The 14024-nt window shown below is 46.5% G+C and overlaps 1 protein-coding gene across 5 annotated transcripts in view; it reads right to left on the bottom strand.

The window, feature by feature from the left end:
* Positions 1-14024, bottom strand: part of LOC130311545 (vomeronasal type-2 receptor 26-like) — a 95767-nt gene that overhangs the window by 64459 nt on the left and 17284 nt on the right. The window contains exon 2 of one of the 5 annotated variants that reach the window (XR_008860193.1): positions 10429-10547. The exons of the other annotated variants lie outside the window; for them this stretch is intronic. The gene's annotated coding sequence lies outside the window, so the exon portion shown is untranslated. Of the gene's footprint in view, positions 1-10428; positions 10548-14024 lie in introns of those variants that run through there. 5 annotated transcript variants of the gene reach the window in all.

Raw genomic sequence — 14024 nt, 5'->3', positions numbered from 1 at the left:
TTGTAAATCCTAGGAATTCCATTTCCTTGGAAGGGATTAAGATCGATTTTTTGAGATTTATTAGAAAACCCAAATCTTGAAGAAGGGATAGAGTCCATTGCGAATGGAGGTGAATGAGGGACAGAGATTGAGCCATGATGAGTATATCGTCCAGATATATTATTAGACGAACTCTGCGGCTTCGGAGAGAGGCTACCACTGGTTTCAGGAGCTTGGTGAAACACTAGGGAGCTGAGGAGAGGCCGAAGGGTAGGCAAGTAAACTGCCACTTCTGATTTTCCCATATGAACTGGAAGTAAGGTTGGTGATTGGGGTCTATTGGAACCGTTAGATAGGCATCCTTCAGGTCTATTTTGACCATCCAGTCCTCTTGGATCAGAAGATCTTTCAACAGATGAATCCCTTCCATTTTGAAATGTTGATACTGGACAAATGTGTTCAGTAGTTTCAAATTTATGACAGGCCTGAAGCTGCCATCCTTCTTTTTTACCAAAAAGAGGTTGCTCATGAAGCCTGGGGATTCTAGAGGAACTGGGATGATAGCCCTTTTGGCATGAAGATCCCTGATCTCTGCCGTTATTGCATAATGATCTGCCTTTGCGAACATTATAGGATGAGGGAGTGACAGCTGGGTTGGAGGGGAGAGGAAATCTATTAGAATGTTGAGTGTTCAGAATCCAGACATCTGAAGTGATTGTATTCCAAGCGGGGAAAAAATGTTTGAGTCTTCCTCCTAATGGAAAGGGGGAAGAAAACTGGATTAGTGGACTTACCTGTGGATGGGCGAGACTTGGAATAACCGCGCTGACCTCGTGCCCTCCATGGATGGCCTCTCGATGGGAAGAAAGGGGACTGTTGGTATGAAGTCGAACCTCGTTGGTTTTCATACTGGAATTGGGCCTTGTCATGTTGTCTGTCTTGGGAGCGACGGCCAGGAAAGCGGCCCTTTCCTCTCCTGGCCTTCCCAAAAATTTTGTCCTGAAATACTTTTTTGAGAGATGTCTGGGCCTTACTGAGGGAGGAGAACAGTCCTACGTATTTACTGATCTCTTTGATGAATGAATTCCCGAAAAGCAGACCTTCTGTAGTGGACTCAGGTTCTGTGTTAGCTAAATGCATTAGCTGAGGATCGAGTTTCAATAATATGGCCCTGCGCCTTTCGCTGCAGAAAGCAGCATTAATGCTGCCGAATAGGCAAGCTAATCTCTGGGCCCAACCCCTGAGGGTATCTGTATGCACGGGCTGGCCAGATACGTATGCCTCCTCTGACAGGTTTAATATTTTAGTGATAGGTCCTAGAAGATCTAGGAATTTATCCTGGCAATACCTAAAGGATCTGTCGATCCCCTGTTTAGGGTTCTTGCCGGTTTTCTGTAAATACTTCACTAGTATTGGGTCAATATCAGGAGTGACAGAGGCTTTGTGAGCCAAGGCTGGCCTGGGGCATTCCGCCTTCAGTTTGCTCCTAGAAGCCTTATCTAAGGGCTTGCGGATCCAGGCGCTCAAAAACTCAGCAATTTGAGGGTTAGGCACCCATTCACCCGAACGTGGATGTTTTATAAGTTCATGGTTAAAAAAGGATTTGCCCTTACTGTCCAATATGGTAGTGTTCTCAGTCGGTATTTGGGGCTCTTCTACATGGTCAGAGATATCCTCATACTCAGAATTGGATGACTGAGGGTCCGCATCCGAATCTGATTTCTCTGAAGACTCATGGCTAGAAGATGTATTGTAAGAGTCCGGTTTTTGCCTGTTAGCGGACTTTTTAACCTGTTTCTTATTTGTCTCCTCACGGGTGGAGGGTATGTGGTGCAATTTCTGAACACCTTTAGAAGTGCTGCCTTGGTCAGGCGCACCAGTAGTCGTGGCCTGATCCTTATGAGATGTCCTCACCTTTTTTGAGGCGGGAGGATCGGTAATGCAGAAATGTCTTTTCTGAGAATGCTTCCCCGATTTTTTAAAACCTTTTGCTAAGGCCGAAACTGATTCCTCCGCCGACCAAAAGGACTCGGACGGGGTAACGGGGAGTTTACTATGTATATTGGCAGCTGAGGCCTGGGAGATGGCTAAAACCACAGAATTGGTCAGGGCCTCCTGCATGGTACCCATGGCTGACTGTACTGCTGACCTGACTGAGATGGAGACAGATTCGTCAACCAAATTTTTAATATGGTCTTCTAAAGAGATTTCAAAATCCTTATCCTCTCCAGGAAAAGCAGGGTCAATCAGCTTTTTTGTCACACTTTCCTCAGTCATGTTCACTAACTGTATAGTTGTCACTGGGAGAGACTGAGTTTAAAAAGGTAGTGACTGAGAATCATAAATTCTGGATAATAAGGGGTTAAGGGAGGTCTGAGGGGATGTACAGGTTAAAAGAGGTACCGATATTTGAAAAAATGCTACGGGGTATGAAGGTACAGGTTGCGTCGTTCGGAGTCACAGCTGACTGACACTCTGTGAGGTAACGTGCGCGTGCGCAGTAAGGCGCATAGCGGGGAAAGGGGAGTCTTGTGAGGTCTGATGAGATCGCGTCAGAGCGAGACGGCCGGGCGCGAACCCGGAATGCGATGCGATTGCAGGTTAGAAGGAAGAAGGGGGGAAAGGCGGCGCCGTGATAGAGAAAACGGAAAAGACCGGTAGTAGTACGGTGGGAAAATGAAAATACCGAGACCAATAAGGTGAAAAAGCGGTAAGTCCGCAGGGAAATACCACTAACAATGATTGAGTAAATGTACCAAAGTATGCTGCTGCACTACAGAAATATACAATATGGTATTACTATAACAGTTAAACCAGGGACATGTATACTTATCTGAGAGCAGCAAAAGAAAGAGGAAGATGAAGAGATTCCTTCACTATTATAACCTATGCTGTATGCTGATTGGTGGACACCTGGTGATTGCACACCTGATATCACCTGCATCCACCTATGTTTTTTCTTCTTGTGTGTTGTTAACTCTTTGCTGCTGTTTCTGAGTAAAAGAAAGATTTGGCATTATAATAGGAGCCTCTTGCTTGTAATAAAATTAGAAATTGTCAGAATACCACTTGACATTCAAAATAATAAAAGGATAGATACGTTCTCTGAAGAAAAGGATCCTTCATTAGATGACAATATGAATATTGTGTGTTTCAGTGACATTAGCTCATCGGAGGAACAGAAAAACATGATACAACTTAATTCTGCAACTGAAGAACCACAACAAAGAATGAACGACTTAAAGCCTACTGGAACTGAGGAGCTTCAAAATAGTAAATCTACCACCTGGGATAGTCAGTCAATTCCAACAGCCGGGGGTCAGTATCCACAGTTCCCTGTTTCTGCTGGTCCTTAGCAATATTCCTTTTATTACTGGTCTGGTATCGATATGGCAATAATGCTGGGAGAGTAACTCAAGGATAGCCACATGTTCCCTACAATACACAGTCAATATATGGAGACCATATTGTGACTGAATGACACAGCCTGGAGGTGGCTGAAGCATGAGGAGACCATAAAGTGTCTGAATGACACAGCCTAGAGATGGCGGCAGATGAGGAGACAATAGGGCCTCACAATCTCTAATAATAAAATATGAATTTTGAATTTTCTATTGAAGATGTATGGTACCATGTGCTACCATGAACATATATAGGTAATGTCCTGGGCCCTGCAGAATCACTTAACCATGTAGTTGCTATATGACACATACAGGAGCAGGCAGCAGCATGAGCACACAAGAGGGGTTCACAACCCCTAACATTAAAATGTGAATGTTGAAATCTCTATTGAAGATGCATGTTAGCTAGTGCTACCATCCAAAAATGTAAGGCCCAAGCCCAGCAGTATCACTAAACCATGTAGTTGCTGTATGACGCAGACAGGAGCAGTCAGCAGCAGGAGTACACAAGAGGGTTTCATAACCCCTAAGATTGAAAGATAAATGTTGAAATATCAATTAAGCATGTATGTAAGCTAGTGCTAAAATCCAAAAATTTAAGGCCCAAGCCCATCAGCATCAGTAAGCCAAGAAGTTCCTAAAACACACAGTCAGGAGCAGGCATCCGCAGTACACAAGAGGGTTTCATAACCCCTTATATTGAATGATCATTGTTGAAATCTCAATGAAGCATGTATGTAAGCTAGTGCTAACATCCAAAAATGTAAGGCCCAAGCCCAGCAGCATCAGTAAGCCAAGTAGTTACTGAAACACACAGTCAGGAGCAGGCAGCAGCAGTACACAAGAGGGTTTCATAACCCTTAAGATTGAAAGATCAATGTTGAAATCTCTATTGAAGAGGTATGTTACCTCGTGCTATCATCAAAGAATTTAATGCCCAAGCCCAGCAGCATCACTAAGCACAGTAGTTCCTGAAACACATAGCCTGGAGCAGGCATCAGCATGAGTTTACAAGAGTGCTTCACAACCCCTAACATTAAACTGTTAAAATCTGTACAGAAGATGTATGTTAGCTAGTGCTAATATGAAACAATTTGAGGCACAGGCCCAGCAGTACCACTATACCATAAAATTGCTGAAACACAAAGCCTGGATCAGGCAGCAGAAGAAGTACACAATGGGCCTAATAACCCCTCACATGAAAAGATGAATTTTGAAATCTGTATAGAAGAATTATGTTAGCTAGTGCTAACATCAAAAAAATTTAGGCGCAGGTCCAGCATCAGTAAGCCAAGTGGTTCCTGAAACACACAGCCTGGGTCAGGCGGCAGGGTGCATACATAAGAGGGCTTCATAACCCCTAACACTAAAACATCAATTTTGAAATCTCTATTGAGCATGCATGTTTGCTAGTGCTACCATAAAAAAATTGTAGTTAATATCCAAGGCAGCCCCAGCAGCATCAGAAAACAATATATTGGGTGAAGGACACAGCCTGGAGGTGGGGAAAGCATAAGTTGCTCATATAGTGTCTGAATGATGAAGCCTGGAGGTGGCCGAAGCATGAGGAGACCATATAGTGGCTGAATGACACAGCCTCCTTAAATCTGTTTGGCACTATCCATATTTGTGAAGTGTTGGTGTAGCACCATGGTCAATCGACTCTGATGTATCTGGCATTGGTGGGTGAAAATCCTGGCTGATCCACGACTGATTCATCTTCACAAAGGTCAGTCTCTGCACATTTTTCGTGGACAGACAAGTTCTCCTTGGAGTGACTATGGCCCCCGCCGCACTAAACACCTGCTCTGAGGCCACACTAGTGGCCGGACAGGACAGCTTTTCCAGGGCTCGTTGCGGCCATAATTCAAGTTTGGCTGCCAAGAAGTCCAGCGGATCTTCATTGTTTGTTGGCATGGGCATGTCAAGGTATGCCACCACCTGTTGGTTCAGGTCCTGCTCCATGTCTAACTGCTGCTGATGAGTTGCTTCATTATGCGGGTCAAGATAGGTACTCATCAGCAACTGTAGACTCAGGGTGCTGATGATGATGGAGCTGGTACTGCTCCTGCCATCCCACCCCTCCCCTGCAGCCAAGGCAGTAGAAGGTGAGTACAGAGGGCCCCCCGAGTGAGACCTGCTAGTTAATGGACAATGGGGCCGATAGGCATCAGCCAATTGACCACATAGGATCTCTCTGTAGTAGGCCGGTTTGTCCTCCCTCTCAGTGGGTGTAAAAAAGACCACCATTTTGTGCCGGTAGTGAGGGTCCAATAAGGTGGAGAGCTAGAAGTCCTCCCGCTGATGAATGGTGACAATTCGGCTGTCACTGCTCAAGCAAGTGAGCATACATCTTGCCATTTGTGCAAGTGACTCGGAGGGACTCCCTGCCTCCATCTCTATTGCATACTGCCACAGTGTTTCTGGATCCTCTGTCTCACCTTTCTCATAGCCCTCTAGCTCCTCTAGTTGATCATGCTCCTCCTCTCCTGTCAGATGACTTGAAACACCACCCATCTCATCAAACCTAAACTGTGCTCCAATGTGCCCCTCATCCTCCTCCTCCTCCTCCAGTTCAGCCCCCACAGGGCTTAGGTGGCCGGGAGATGTAGGCGCAACGTCTCCATTGCCCTGAGCAGCCATTGTTTTCAACACTTGTTGTGGGAAATGAAGCAGTGGAATGACTTTGTTCATCCCATAATCCTGGTGACTTACTTATAATGTGCTTCCTCAAAGGGCCTGAGCAAATGGCAGGTGTCACGTATGAGCTGCCTCTGGTTCACATTGAAGTTACACAGAAGAGTACCCCTATCCGCTTGGATCATCAAGAAATTGGTGATGGATTTTCTCTGTTCGTACAGTCGGTCCAACATATGGAGGGTGGAATTCCAATGTGTGGCAACGTCACAAATCAGACTATGTTGGGTGACACCGTTCGGATGCTGCAGCTCAAGGAGGGTGTGCTTTCTGATGTACGAGTGGCTGAAGTGCAGGCAAAGTTTCCTTCCCATTCTTAGGATGTCTCTCAAATGTGGGGATCAATTCAGGAACTGCTTGGCAACCAGATTGAACATGTGTGCCATGCAGGGCGCATGTTTCACCCTTCCTTGACGCAGTGCAGCCAAGATGTTCTTCCCGTTGTCGGTCCCCACGGTTCCCATTTCCAGATTTCGTGGAGTAAGCCATGCTCCGATTTCTTTACAAATTACTTTTAGCAGTTCCTCCCCTGTGTATCTCTGTTCGCCAAAGCAAACCATGTGAAGAACAGTGTGACACCGCCGTGCCCTGCACACATGGTATGCTGAAGGGCCACTGAGACTTGTCCGGGCAGTGTAGGCTGAGGAGGCAGAGTCACACACTGTCACAGGACCAATGGGCTGACAGCGTGGAGGAGGAAGCAGCGTGACCTGTCCAAGTTGGGGTTGTGGCTGTGCACCACATTCACCCAGTGAGCCGTAAAGGACATGTCTTGTCCCTGACCGTAGTTACAGCTCCAGACGTCGGGGCTGCCGTGCACTTTGGTACACATTGACAGGCTCAAGGACTGGCTCACCTTCTCTTCCACAAAATTGTGCAGGGCTGGTAGTGCCTTGGCACTCTCCACCTCGGCTCGGCACAAGCCATCAGTTCTATAAAAGGTGCAGAGTCCACCACTTGAAAAGGGAGAGACTGCAGCACCAGCAATTTAGACAGGAGCACATTCAGCTTCTGCGCCGTTGGATGAGTGGGCGCATACTGTTCTCTCCTGGACATTGCTTCGTGGATGGATTGTTGGTGGAATGGCTGAGTAAAAGGGGGACAAGCAGGAGCATCTGGAGCGACAGAAGGAGGGTATGTCACACAGCTCCCTTCGGGTGAGGTGGTGGAGCCTTGGCTGGCTTAAAGAGGGAGTGGCGTGCCACTGGGTGATGCAGCTGGCTGGTCCACTACATCGGAGCCACGTTTCTCCCAGGCCGCTTTATGGTGGTGAAGCATGTGTTGACGCAGGGCCGTGGTGCCAACATTGGGATCCTGGCTACGCTTCACCTTCTGCTGACATAGCTTGCATGTGGCTATGTGAACTTCCTCCGGATGCTTGATGAAAAATTGCCACACTGCCAAGTAGCTGATTTTCCCACCAACTGTCCGCACTAATTGACTGCTACTGCCACCGTCTCCAGGAACCCCTGTTCCACTACCTCCTGGGAAGGTAGGCTGCCGTAAAGCAAGTGGTCTCCCTTGGGCACGTTTGGCTCCAGAATTTCAACTCCTGCCACCATGATGACTGCCAACCATGCTACCGCCTTGCTGGCTCAGCGTCTGCCTCAAGGGCAACCTGCAACTGTCTTCTCCTGATGATGATGAAGCCCCTTCTGCACCCGGCTCCCAATTGTGATCGGCTTCATCCTCATCGAGTTGTGTCTGCACGTCACTGATGTCCTCAGGTTCCTCAACAGTGTCTGCTTCAGGACCCTGAACCCTGGCAACACCGCCTCCCACGTCACTCTCCTCATCACTACTTGTCCGCCTAGCGGAGCAAGCGGCGCATGTCTCCTCCACTTCTTGGCTGGGCAGTAGCTGCTGACTGTCCTCTATTAGATCATCCTCAGTAAATAGTGGAGCTGAAACCACAGCATAAGGTACTTCTGTAGGAGAGGGAACAGCATAGGACAGAGGCAATGAAAGGATAGGGACTGCTCCCGGGCCATGCCAACTGAGGGTTGTGTCTGAGGAACCCACCGACAGTTGACTGGGGGTGTCAGATGTCACCTGTGATGAAGTGGATGAGCGTGTTAACCAATCAACGACGGCAGATGGGTTGCTGGTCGAGACACGACCGCTAGCTGATAATGGAAGCTCAGGCCTCTTGCTGCGACTCCTGCTGCCACTTGCACCTAGTCTTCTGCGACTTCTGCCTGAAGGATTTAGGCCTCTGCCACTCCACTGTGCACGTCCTGGTACTTCTCTACGTAAAAGAGGGGAGTACAATACGCTTCACTATGCTTAAAACAGTATTTGTCTAGAACACCAGCTGATGAGTACTTTTGGCTAGACTTTTACAGTATGTAGGACCTAAATTAACAGGTACAAAATAGTACACTACTTAGATGTACGTATGCGGTATGCACTTATGAGGGCACAAAAATGCGCTACAATGAGCCTAAAAACTGTAATTTTTTTAAAAAACACCAGCTGTTGATTACTTTTGGCTGTCCTTTCACAGTATGTAGGCCCTTTACAGATTAACAGGTACAAAATAGTACACTACTTAGATGTAGGTATGTGGTATGCACTGATGAGGGCAGAAAAATATGCTACAGTACACTTGGCAAATATATTTTCATGAAAAAACAACCACTGATTAGTTTTCCCTGGCCTTTCACTGTATGTAGCCTTGTTACAGATTACAAAACAGGTACAGGTACAAAAAAAAGTGCACTATTTAGATGTAGGCATGTGGTATGCACGTATGAGGGCAAACAAATGTGATACAGTACATTTGGAAAACCAATTTGTTACAGACTTGTTACAGATTTACAGCTACAAAAACTGCTTTGATGTAGGTATGTGGTATGCACGTATGAGGGCAGAAAAATGCTGAAAAAAACTTATTTTTGCACAACAGCAGCAGGACACAACAGTGCAGCACCACAAAAAAAAATGTGTATTAAAACCAAAATTGCACTCTGTCACAGAGTATTAAGAATGGTGTTAACTGCTGGTTATTATACCGTCTACAGACTAGTATAAGCAGCAGATGATTTCTTGTGGAAAAAATACACAGAATTGCGCTGAAAAATCATTCATGCCTCCTCTGCTAAGGTTGATGAAGTTCAGGCAGCTTGTTGAAATGCATGAGGCAACGAAAAGCTATCTGCCCCTCTCTGATAAAATGCTGAATAAAGTGACTGGGAGGTTTATGGCTGGCGTCAAAATCCTTCTCATTGACAACAAGCAAAGCACTGCACTGCTCTTTGTCCACAACATTGATGTGACTAGCAGTTGGAAGTGGAACGCTGCGTTATGATCAATTCAGCCTGTCTGTGTAACACACACAGACACGCAGTTGTCCTATCCCTCTGCAGTGAATGGCATGAAATGAGCAGCCGCAAAATGGCTGCCGATTATGTAGAGCTGTGACATCACAAGGGTGAATGAATGCTGATAGGCTGCATCCTGCATGCGATTCAGGGTCATCCCACCTACCTCCCTTCCGGCCTTGCCTTCCCGCCTTCCCAGTTTCCCAGCTGGATAGATAGATAATATAGATAGATAGGTAGATAGTTATCCGCATTCACATGCGAAAATAACCATGAATATATTGAATATTAAAATTTCGCGAATATAGGACGAATATTCGTAAATATATTCACAAAATATTGCAAATTCGAATATAGTATATACCGCTCATCACTAATGGAGGGAGCAGAGCCAGGGCCCTGGAGATCGCGGGAAAGGAGTTTCCCACATCCAACATTCTTTTCTCAGAGGGCTGGAACCAATTTCTGTAAATCCTAGTCAGTGCAGTCTGGCTCAGACCAGGGAAGTGTTAAAGGGGTACTCCCTTGGAAATTTTTTTATTTTTTTATTAACTGGTTCCAGAAAGTTAAACAGATTTGTAAATTACTTCTAATAAAAAATCTTAATCCTTTCAGTACTTTTTAGGGGCTGTATACTACAGAGGAAATTATTTTCTTTTTGGATTTCTCTTATGTCTCGACCACAGTGCTACCCAAAGAAACAGCTACTACTGAAAATTAAATGCACACCACCAGATTCATTGACGACATTTTGTTTTTTTGGAAGGGATCAAGAGAGGAATGTATTCCCTTTATTTCTTTTCTAAATCATAATGATTTTAACATTACTCTTACACATCATTTTTCTACCGTTTCAGTGGATTTTATAGACTTACAAGTGAAAATTATCGATGGACATGTTGAAACAAATCTTTTCCGTAAGAGCACAGCCACCAACAGTCTGCTCCATTTCTCATCTTTCCACCCACGGCATACTCTAAATGGAATACCTACAGGGCAGTTTCTTCGTGTCAAGCGAAATTGTACTAGGCAGGAAGACTTCAGGACACAGTCTCTAGACTTGACAGCAAGATTCCAGGCGAGAGGATACCCCAAAAAGGTAATTTCTCAATCTTATCAGAGAGCAAAAAGAGCAGAAAGGGATTCCCTGTTAAGGACTAAGCCAAGAATATCATCAGACCAAACTCTAAGATTCATCCCTACATATAATAATCAGTGGAGAGATGTTCGCAGGATCTTAGAACAAAATTGGGGCATCCTCATGTCAAATGGACGGGTACGACAAGTGATACCAGAGAAACCAGCAATGGTATCATGCCGTGCACCCAACTTGAGGGATATGCTAACAAGAAGTCACTTTCAGTGACCCGGAAGATGTGTGGGTACAGGAATGGAATATAGTGGCTCTTACCCATGCGGAGGCTGTACGGTATGTCAATACTTGACTCCTTCAAAGAAATTTGTGAACCCAAAGAATGGGAAAGATTACAAACTGAGGTCGTAAATTAACTGTAAGGCTACACAAGTTATATATGGAATTATGTGCCGTGCAGGAAGATTTATATGGGGCAGACTGGACAGCAATTAAGAAAAAGTATTCAAAAACATCTGACAACTATTTCACTGGCACATAGAGATAAAGATCGGAATAAGAATTTAACAACAGTAGCGAGACATTTCCTGGAGTATCATAATGGGAGAAATGGTGGAGTTCAGGTCTTTGGACTACAGAAGATTGCCAACAACATTCGGGGAGGACCAATAACTAATAAGCTACTACAGGCTGAATCTAAATGGATCTTTGAATTAGACACAGTATCACCTATGGGACAGAATGAAGATCTTCTGTTCACTGGATTCCTGGGTGAGTAATTTAATGTATTTTATATTTTTCTCTTTCTGTTTCTTTCTTCTGATTAGGAATCTTATGGCAGCTCTGAGTCGTTAATTAGATTCACTAATTGATGGTGTTGTTCTAGTCTTACACTTTATACCGAAGTGACCATTGAATAACTGCAGAGATTGGGGATGATACAGAAATCATGGAGATGGCATGGGAACTTTTATCACAGAGACATATGACATCCTAATGTCGTGACACATGATGATCTTAAATCCAGGATTTGATTCAGCACGACAAGAATGGTCCAGTGAAATGTCCATTTCAAGAGGAGGAGTGTATTTCATTATTGTTCTTGAGAGAAGAAATTCATGTCTATTTGAATTCATTTATTTTGGTCCAGAGTTGCCATTGGATTATGGACTGGTTACCAGATGGATGAGGACATTGGACTTAAAACGCTGGAGGGAGGATTTAACGGACATTGGATATTACTTATCACACATGGGTTGAGATTGGTTCTTACTATGGGCCATAAACTAAAATAAAAAACAAAAAATAAGAATGGAGAGATGACCTCAGATGAGATCGAGGAGTATTGAGGAGAAAGGAGAACTATGGACACTATTATCTAATTGTGGAGAGATATGCGTTGTAAGACACAGATTATTGCTCCAGAGGGATCTCGGGTCATATAAATTGACTTGAATCTGGGTCTAACGACATAGGGGGGGCATTTACTAAGGGGTTTAGTCATTTTTTTCTGACTATTTTTGGCGCAAAATTGTCGCAATTGCGCCTACCCTATAAATTGTGCGACTTTCCCTAGCAAGAGCTAGAAAGTAAAAAAAAAAATTCCCGCTTAATTTACGCAAGTTTTCAGTTTTGACTTGCAGTGGTCAGGAATTTATTAACTGAGACAGTCGCAGTTGCGCAATAAACTGTCGCAACGGCCATAAAAATTGACTAAATTTACTCCAGCTCCAACATGGAGCAGGAAAAGCTACTGCCGCCCGGGCTCCGACATACTTTCTCCCCGCTACCCTCACTGCGCTACCGGGACACTACAGTGATTTATATCCCCCCCTCTCACCTGCCAGCGCCACACAACTCCCATCTGTCTGCTGTTGCAAGACTACAAGTCCCAGCATGCCCTTACAGTGAGGACATGCTGGGAGTTGTAGTCTTGTAGCAGCGGGAGCTGAGCGGCGCGGGCGGGAGACAAGGGGAGGGGGGGGGGGTAGCAGGGAGGCCGTATGAGGAGCCCGGGCGGGAGACAAGGGGGGTAGCGGGGAGACCGTATGAGGAGCCCGGGCGGGAGACAAGGGGGGGTAGCGGGGAGACCGTATGAGGAGCCCGGGCGGCTGCACTGTAATGTCAGCCCGGGCTCCTGCCCTGAGAGCCATAGGCTTTGGCTGTCAGGGCATGCTGGGTGTTGTAGTTTTGCAACAGCTGGAGGGCCACAGTTTGCAGACCACTGGTGTGTGGTCTGTAAACTGTAGTCCTCCAGCTGTTGCAAAACTAAACAGCTGAAGGGGACCGGCGAAGAAGTTCACTTACCCTTCCGAGGCTCCAGCGACGATCGGTGACGGAGATCGTCGCGCGGCAGTGTCGCGCGGCAGTGTCGTGCAGCGCTGGATCCTACGGAAGCCGGTAAGTTGCGGAAGCTTCCCAACCAGGGTGCCTCCAAATGTTGCAAGACTACAACTCCCAGCATGCCTGGACACCCTTTGGCTGTCCGGGCATGCTGGGAGTTGTAGTTTTGCAACAGCTGGAGGCACCCTTGTTGGGAAACACTGGCCTAAAACAGTGTTTCCCAACCAGGGTGCCTCCAGATGTTGCAAGACTACAACTCCCAGCATGCCTGGACACCCTTTGGCTGTCCGGGCATGCTGGGAGTTGTAGTTTTGCAACAGCTGGAGGCACCCTTGTTGGGAAACACTGGCCTAAAACAGTGTTTCCCAACCAGGGTGCCTCCAGATGTTGCAAGACTACAACTCCCAGCATGCCTGGACACCCTTTGGCTGTCCGGGCATGCTGGGAGTTGTAGTTTTGCAACAGCTGGAGGCACCCTTGTTGGGAAACACTGGCCTAAAACAGTGTTTCCCAACCAGGGTGCCTCCAGATGTTGCAAGACTACAACTCCCAGCATGCCTGGACAGCCATTGGCTGTCCAGGCATGCTGGGAGTTGTAGTTTTGCAACAGCTGGAGGGCCACAGTTTGCAGACCACTGGTTTGTGGTCTGTAAACTGTAGTCCTCCAGCTGTTGCAAAACTAAACAGCTGAAGGGGACCGGCGAAGAAGTTCACTTACCCTTCCGAGGCTCCAGCGACGATCGCTGTCGGAGATCGTCGCGCGGCACTGTCGCGCGGCAGTGTCGCGCGGCAGTGTCGTGCAGCGCTGGATCCTACGGAAGCCGGTAAGTTGCGCAGGCTTCCCAACCAGGGTGCCTCCAGTTGTTGCAAGACTACAACTCCCAGCATGCCTGGACAGCCTTTGGCTGTCCAGGCATGCTGGGAGTTGTAGTTTAGCAACAGCTGGAGGCACCCTGGTTGGGAAACACTGGCCTAAAACAGTTGGGAAACACTGGCCTAAAACAGTCACCCTGGTTGGGAAACACTGTTTTAGGCCAGTGTTTCCCAACCAGGGTGCCTCCAGATGTTGCAAGACTACAACTCCCAGCATGCCTGGACAGCCTTTGACTGTCCAGGCATGCTGGGGCTTGTAGTTTTGCAACATCTGGAGGCACCCTGGTTGGGAAACACTGTTTTAGGCCAGTGTTT

The sequence above is a fragment of the Hyla sarda genome, chromosome 1, assembly GCF_029499605.1.
Source record: "Hyla sarda isolate aHylSar1 chromosome 1, aHylSar1.hap1, whole genome shotgun sequence".
In the NCBI taxonomy this organism is placed as follows: domain Eukaryota; kingdom Metazoa; phylum Chordata; class Amphibia; order Anura; family Hylidae; genus Hyla; species Hyla sarda.
Note: the sequence above shows the minus strand (reverse complement) of the source record. Positions and strands in the feature narration are given on the sequence as shown.